This window comes from Zea mays, chromosome 2 (assembly GCF_902167145.1).
Source record: "Zea mays cultivar B73 chromosome 2, Zm-B73-REFERENCE-NAM-5.0, whole genome shotgun sequence".
In the NCBI taxonomy this organism is placed as follows: domain Eukaryota; kingdom Viridiplantae; phylum Streptophyta; class Magnoliopsida; order Poales; family Poaceae; genus Zea; species Zea mays.
In genome coordinates this window covers 38,406,229-38,414,200 of record NC_050097.1, presented here as the reverse complement: position 1 = coordinate 38,414,200, position 7,972 = coordinate 38,406,229, and the positions used below count along the sequence as shown (strand labels likewise).

The 7,972-nt window shown below is 44.3% G+C and overlaps 1 pseudogene across 1 annotated transcript; it reads right to left on the bottom strand.

Annotated features, from left to right (window-relative positions):
- Positions 1 to 774: 774 nt before the first annotated feature.
- LOC100272430 (LRR receptor-like serine/threonine-protein kinase pseudogene) lies at positions 775 to 6,252 on the bottom strand (annotated as a pseudogene). Its single transcript, NR_158646.1, has 7 exons — positions 5,368 to 6,252; positions 4,810 to 4,950; positions 3,163 to 3,268; positions 2,365 to 2,575; positions 1,966 to 2,067; positions 1,186 to 1,325; positions 775 to 1,096 (listed from the first exon to the last, which is right to left on the bottom strand). The product of NR_158646.1 is annotated as an LRR receptor-like serine/threonine-protein kinase pseudogene (transcript).
- Positions 6,253 to 7,972: the final 1,720 nt, after the last annotated feature.

The window sequence follows — 7,972 nt, the reverse complement described above, 5'->3', positions numbered from 1 at the left end:
GGTCGTTGTGGCGATTTGGCCAAGGTTGCTTCTTGGCGAAGACTGGGCCTCGGGCGAGCCGAAGGTGTGTCCGTTGCTTGAGGGGGGTCCTCGGGCGAGACGTAAATCCTCCGGGGTCGGCTGCCCTTGCCCGAGGCTGGGCTCGGGCGAGGCGAGATCGCGTCCCTTGAGTGGACCGAGCCTTGACTTAATCGTACCCATCAGGCCTTTGCAGCTTTGTGCTGATGGGGGTTACCAGCTGAGATTAGGAGTCTTGAGGGTACCCCTAATTATGGTCCCGACAATGTGTTATAGTGTTATGAGAAAAGATATTATAATCCATTTTTAGGTGAGTTGTCGGTGCGTTGCTACAGTTTATATATCACATAGTTACGTTGCTACGATTCCTATATATCACATAGTTAGAACTTATTTAAGCAATATATAGTACAATGTCCGTGCGTTGCTACGACATACAATCTCGTCTTCTTTGAGCGTTGCACGAGCACGACATGTCACAAGAGCTCAAACCAATAAGACTGAATCAAATTGGACCACATGTCAATCAGTGATTGACAAGACAACACATAACTCTTACCTTTCAAATGAGTTCCTTATTGCACCAATTATCAAACCAATTTTAGATAATTATTAAAATGAATTAGAACTGTTTGAACCAACTTAAGAGCAAAATATAAGCTTGTTTGATGCATATCATAGCCATAAATTTACATGGGAGATGTGAGTTGTGACATAACCAGAAAATAGCCATGCCAAGCATGTGTCCAAGCAACAACAGGGCAACATAACATGCATTATTGCATTCAAACAAGGCATGAGTTGGTAAGGTTTGTTAAACTGAATGCTAAACTTTCCTCCAAGAGTACTCTTGTGTTTTCCTTTGGTGATTGCAGAGCTAGCATTTATAGGAAAACATGTATGCGCCTAGCTACAATAGCAGATGTCGTCCACAGCACCAAGTTCGTCCATTGAAAAGGGACCTCAACTCTGGTGGCTACCCTAATAAAATTGTGCTCCTTCCTAGAACACCAACTCCAGGCCATGACAAGGGTTGCGGAGAAGAGGTTGCTGCCTCACATGCCATCATGTCATGCAGCTGCAATGGGAATTTTATAGTTAGCACACATATTGTCATTACGTAACTGATTTTTCTTGGAGCATATAAAGGAGAATTTAGTGTCATACCACGTCATCTCTCCTTCTGCAGAAGAAAGACAAAAGCCTGAACAAGGGAGTTCTCCAACCTGACTTTTGTAATATACTGAACAATTGACTTGGCCTTCTCAGAACTTATAATGAGATTTTGTGGATGCTTAGTAGGCAAACTGACCTGCATTTAAACCTTAGCAAGCTGGTTAGCCTTAGCCTCTGTTAATTTCCCATCAACAAGAATGACTTCAGCCTGTTGCACAAAAGATTTATCTGACTTCTATTCCATGCATACATCCTTCAGCCTACAAGAGGCCATTTTCAATTTTCAAGAGGCCATTGAAACACAGAAACCTAGAAAATAGAAACAGACACTAACTTCTGCTCCAACATCAATTGCACTAAGATAATCGACAATTGCTCAGCTCGTCATAAATTATCTCATGTGAAAAATACAAAAAAAACCATTTTAAGCCAACAAAGCTTCAGATCCCACGGGAACTTTATTCATGCATAACACCTATATTTGGAGCAAACAAGCATACATAAACCACACAACCTTCAACGGACCCATCCAAGCTTTGGTGCATTAGGGAAAGACAGGTCATTGCATAACACCTATAACTGGGACACAAAACTATCAAAAATAAGCAGGGAGAACTCTGATATGGAGGACATGCCACATTACATTATACATCAGATCAAATGACAATGTTTGAGAAGAACATTTCACAGTGACGCATAGCATTGATTGATACATTCATCAGAAACAAGCACTTACTACTGCTATGTTGAGAGTGGGAGTAAGTAACATACGTACGAAGATCAGGGCATCTCCTCTGCCACATTGTCGTTACAGAACTTGACCATCCAGAAGAAGATCTAGGCGCTGCCCTTGGGCACCTCGCCGCGGTCTACCTACAAATGATCGCCACAAATTTTTCGACCAAATCAGCTCAATTCGGCTCAGATTGGGCTGTGGGGGACAAGATCTAGTGTGAGTAATAAGACCTCAATTAATTATAGATTCTGTTGCTATCAGACTACTTCACCAATTTTTGATGCTATCAGACATTCATACTACTTCACAAATTTAAGAATGACATTTATATTCAGGTTTATACAATACAAATGCAATTCCAAAATCATGCGGAACATCATCTATCATTTGATCTAAACCTCATAAGTAAATACAAATGACCCATAAATATTTACCTCAAAATATCTGGTGTTCCGTGGGGCCTGCATCCCACGATGTTCCTCCCTCTACGAAACTAAAGAATCAAATGTGTAACAAAAATAATTGATCGATATAGGAGTCAAGATGTTAGGATGCGCTTAGCTCAATTCTGAAGCAGATGGAGTTTTGTGCGATCCGATTCAATAAACCTTGCAGGCCATTATTTGGATCCTCTACTAAAGACATCTATAGGATATTTCAGGCACCCTTTCATAAACCAAAAGAATATAGAATATAAAATAACTCATATCGTTCATAATTCAACATTCTTTTAAAAATATTCCAACCAAACATGGTACAATAATAATGAACAAACACGTACATCAATAAGTATCAACCAATTCCTTGCTAACTTTTAGCAGGAAGTTGTTTGCACTCACCTGCTAATAGGTAATTAGATAGTGAGTTTAAGATGCATATGAATTATTATCACATATTAGTAACTCCAAATCTGCTAATGAAACTAATAGCAGCTCTTCACGTCCTTCAACAAATAATTAGCAGGTCCGTTTAGACCCACTCGTACTAATTTTAGCTGCTAAATTTTAGTGCTAATGGATCTGGACATGCCCTTACTGATAAAGGAAATGAAGAAGCAACACGAATTGAAAAGGAACGCCTGCTTCAGTTTCAGGGGTCCATATTTGATACATATATATGAAATGCAGTACGGAATTTATAGGGAAATTAAACATGACATGACTAAAGGGAACTGCAATTGGTTTGGGGTTGATGGATAACAATACCCAGTGCAAACATCCAAACTAACTCACCAATCCACGGATAGGAGAGCAGACAAGATGTAGTACTTGTTGAACTCCTCTCCACCTCCTGGCCTCTCGAGGCCCACCATTATTTCAATGTATAAGTTCATGATCACTACATTGTGGGAATAAAACAAGCCAAGACAGAGACGTCATCAGATGGTGCAACCCAGGCCCGATGTAATTATTTGACCAGTAACCCCACCAAATCTGATAGAATAGAAGCATAGTTTTTAATTTTCTAAAGTTTCTTTTTTTCTTTGGTAAGATTTTACACCTTATTCTTTAAATCATTTTGTGCTCCTTATTATCTTTGGTAAAATCCCTTCGTTTCAGTTACTTAGTGTATGTGGTTTATCAAACAAATATGGTGTTCCTGTACTACAAATGGTTTTACTGAATTATATAATACTATTTCCGTTCTCGAATATTTGTCACTCGCTAGTTCATTTTTTACTAAAACACGTACAAATGAAAAATGTAGGGAGTAATATATTTCTTGTGGCGTATTCTATTAAAAAATCTGAATATTTTTATGTGGCGCACTCTGTTATAAAATCCTTGATCCATTATTGGCAGGGAATGGTCATGAACGCTAACAGCTGTGGCAAAGCACTCATAGCAGACAAGAAAGATGGCAGTGAGGTTCCATACACTTCGGACAAGGAGCATGAGCCACGACGTGAGCTGATCGGTGATCCTTGGTGATAGCTCTTCCACACCCACCATGGACAAGCCATGCACAACCCAGGTCCCTCCAACCATGTCACCTATGGACGGTGGCCAGCCTCTCGATCTGGCCCTAGCGACCACCACAGAGGTGCCTATGCCTAAACCTGTGGCAACGCCCTACCATGGACAAGGATAGTGTTGATGCTTCTTCAATGGTGGACAATGAGACAGTATTTGCACAATGCCCAATTCGAGAGAGCCTAACAGCCGAGCTTGCAAGCTGGCACTCTTGACTCCTGTTGTTAATGGTTTTGTTCCAGTGTTGATTGCTGACAAGAAGGATGGTGTTACAGAGGCTTCATCTGCAACCTACAATGATGTTTATCAACCTCGTAGGGCCAGCTCTGCTCAAACTGCAAGCAAGGTTTGCGGCAAGGCTCTGCCTCAGTCAGCTACACCCAAGGGTCGTTAACTGTAGTGTGTTCTCTTTTAAATAACTTTAGTGTGTCATATTGTAATCAATTATTAGGCAAATTAGCGCTTATGAGAATCTCAGTCACAATAGTGGTTTAAACTATGTGAATGACAACTGGTTTATTTGAATCTCTACTACAACTTTTGCGAATCATTTTACATTTGGGTGCTTCAAACATCAAACTCTATACCAGAATTTCATCAAGAATGAAAAGATACATGAACTCTATTGAAACCAAATAGGCTTTCTAAATATTGTAAAATAGTTAAATACAATTTCAATAATCACCACCAAGAACTGTATAACCAACCGCGTGAATTGAAGCATATGACTTATCAGAAAGCAACATATGCTTGAAATGGAATTTATAAGAAAAGATATACAAGTTAGTTTGGCTTGCAAATAACAAAAGAAATTTTGTCAAATTAATTGGCTTGCCTGTATAGCTAGAACAATTTATACTTTATACAATGGATAATTATTGCATCAATAAATACATGTTTACGAACCTTAAGAGCGTCATAGCATCCTGTAATTGGATTGGCAGCTGCAAGAAATGAAGTCCCTAAAATGAGTACTATTGTAATGGCTGCTTTGGCAATTGATATTGTCTGCTGCTCCATGGCCTCGGGAATTGCATCTCTGGAATTCTATAAGAAAACATGGACTGGGTTAATGAGGTTTCCACAGAGCATACCAAGAAAGAAGATTTACTATGTCTATTCTAGTTTCACCAAACATATAAACTGGTGCCAACTTGTCTCTCTCTTTTTTCCTGATCAACATTAATTTGCTTATTGCCCAGCCTTGTTGATAAGGAGACGCATGAAAGTTAGTTATCATCAAGAAGCCAAGGCAAAGTCATTTCTTTTTACCTAAAATTTCTGATCATTCCTTTTTACCTAAATAGAGCTTAATCGCTCCTTACTGATTCACAAGCTCTACAGGTAAGATGGTGATATAAAACAATATGTGATAGTGATATATACTATACATATCACCAAAAGTATGCACGACAAGCATGTACTTAGACCCTCCAAAATCCTAGTGTCCCAAAAACAACGTACCAGTGAAGGCGTTGTAGCTCAGGTCTAGCGCCTGCAGATGCGCAAGGCGAACGATGGTCGCTGGGACCTCCCCGTGGAACCAATTGGAGCTCAGGTTCAGCATACGTAGGAACGTGAGGTCCCCGATGGCCGTGGAGAGCGTGCTAGTGAGCCCGTAGGAGGACAGGCTCAGCGACACCACCTGGCCACTGCTGCTGCACACCATGCCTTCCCATCTACAGACACCACCGCAGACTCGACACCTCCATCGACAGTGCAGGCGCCTCCACCTCAGATTTGGGCTGCATGATTCTCGTCGATTTGGGGCGAGGATAGCAGGGAGGGCAGGTAGGACCACCATCCCGAACAACCCAGCCAACACCATCTCGGCCGCCGCGCGCGAGGCAGGGGGAGAAGGGGTGCGGCTCAGCCATGGCCTCGACGTCCGAGTCCCTTCGGCGGACCTTCCATATCAGGCGCGGGCGTGAGAATGGGAGGAGGTGAGGTGGCGGATCTCCCACACCATTTTTGCCGCGGGCCGAGGAGGAGGTGGCGGATCTCCCACGCCATTTTTGCCGCGGGTCGAGGAGGAGGTGGCGGACCTTCCAAAAATGGCGGACCTCCCACTGACTCGAGCGCGGTAATAGGGAGAGGAGATCTAGGACCTTCCATTGACGGCGAGCAGAGGCGGAAGTGGCGGACCTCCAAAAATGGCAGACCTCGAGCGCGGTAATGGGGAGAGAAGTAATGGGAGAGGAGATCTGGGACCTTCTATTGACGGCGGCCGAGGAGGAGGTGGCGGATCCGCGTAGAGAGCGGTGAACCTTCAATTGAGGTGGCGGTAGAGAGCGGCGATCCATGGCGCGTGGTGGCCTTCCATAGATGGAGCGGATGCGAGATGTCGAGGCACAGGGGCGAGGAGGAGGAGGTGGAGAAATTGGCAGATGTGGATGCGCCGCAGTGAGGGGGAGAGGAGGAGGACACGCAGTGATGCGGATGCGCAGTGAGGGGCGCAGGGGCGCGAACGCTTTTGTGGAGGCCAGGGGGCGCCAGGGCGGGGGCACGGTGAAGCCCTGGTGGACACCTACACTGAGCTCTTAAGAATTAGTAGAGATTTTGGACCACGCTTGCACCACTAGTTTTGTTTTTGCAAATTCTTTGTAAAATTCTTTTCAAAAACATTTTGTAAATAGTCAAATGTATATGAATAAGATTGAAAGAAGCATTTTCAAGATTTGAAATTTTCTCCCCCTGTTTCAAATGCTTTTCCTTTGACTAAACAAAACTCCCCGTCAATGAAATTCTCCTCTTAGTGTTCAAGAGGGTTTTAGATATTAATTTTGAAGAGGTTATACCAATTTGAAATTATATCAAAAATAAGATACCAATTGAAAAACTTCTTTAATACAAATTGATAGTCGCCTAGAGGGGGGGGGTGAATAGGGCGAAACTGAAATTTACAAATATAAACACAACTACAAGCCGGGTTAGCGTTAGAAATATAAACGAGTCCACGAGAGAGGGCGCAAAACAAATCGCGAGCAAATAATGAAGTGTGTCACACGGATTTGTTTTACCGAGGTTCGGTTCTCTCAAACCTACTCCCCATTGAGGAGGCCACAAAGGCCGGGTCTCTTTCAACCCTTCCCTCTCTCAAACGGTCCCTCGGACCGAGTGAGCTTCTCTTCTCAAATCAAAGCCGGGAACAAAACTTCCCCGCAAGGGCCACCACACAATTGGTGCCTCTTGCCTTGATTACAATGGAGTTTTGATCACAAGAACAAGTGAGAAAGAAAAGAAGCAATCCAAGCGCAAGAGCTCAAATGAACACGGCAAATCACTCTCACTAGTCGCTAGGGCTTTGTGTGGAATTGGAGAGGATTTGATCTCTTTGGTGTGTCTAGAATTGAATGCTAGAGCTCTTGTAGTAGTTGAGAAGTGGAAAACTTGGATGCAATGAATGGTGGGGTGGTTGGGGTATTTATAGCCCCAACCACCAAAAGTGGCCGTTGGAAGGCTGTCTGTTCGATGGCGCACCAGACAGTCCGGTGCACACCGGACAGTCCGGTGCCCCCTGCCACGTCATCACTGCCGTTGGATTCTGACCGTTGGAGCTTCTAACTTGTGGGCCCGCCTGGGTGTCCGGTGCACACCGGACAGGAACTGTTTGATGTCCGGTGTGCCAGCATGGGCGATTCTGACTTCTGCGCGCGCAGAGCGCGCATTAAATGCGCGGCAGAGAGCCGTTGGCGCGGAGATGACCGTTGCTTCGGAGTCACACCGGACAGTCCGGTGCACACCGGACAGTCCGGTGAATTATAGCGGACGAGCCATTGGAGTTTCCCGAAGCTGGCGAGTTCCTGAGGCCGACCTCCCTTGGCGCACCGGACACTGTCCGGTGTACACCGGACAGTCCGGTGAATTATAGCCGAGTCGCCTCTGAGAATTCCCGAAGGTGGCGAGTTTGAGTCTGAGTCCCCCTGGTGCACCGGACATGTCCGGTGGCGCACCGGACACTGTCCGGTGTACACCGGACAGTCCGGTGCTCCCAGACCAGAGGGCCTTCGGTTCCCACTTTGCTCTTTTGTTGAATCCAAAACTTGGTCTTTTTATTGGCTGAGTGTGA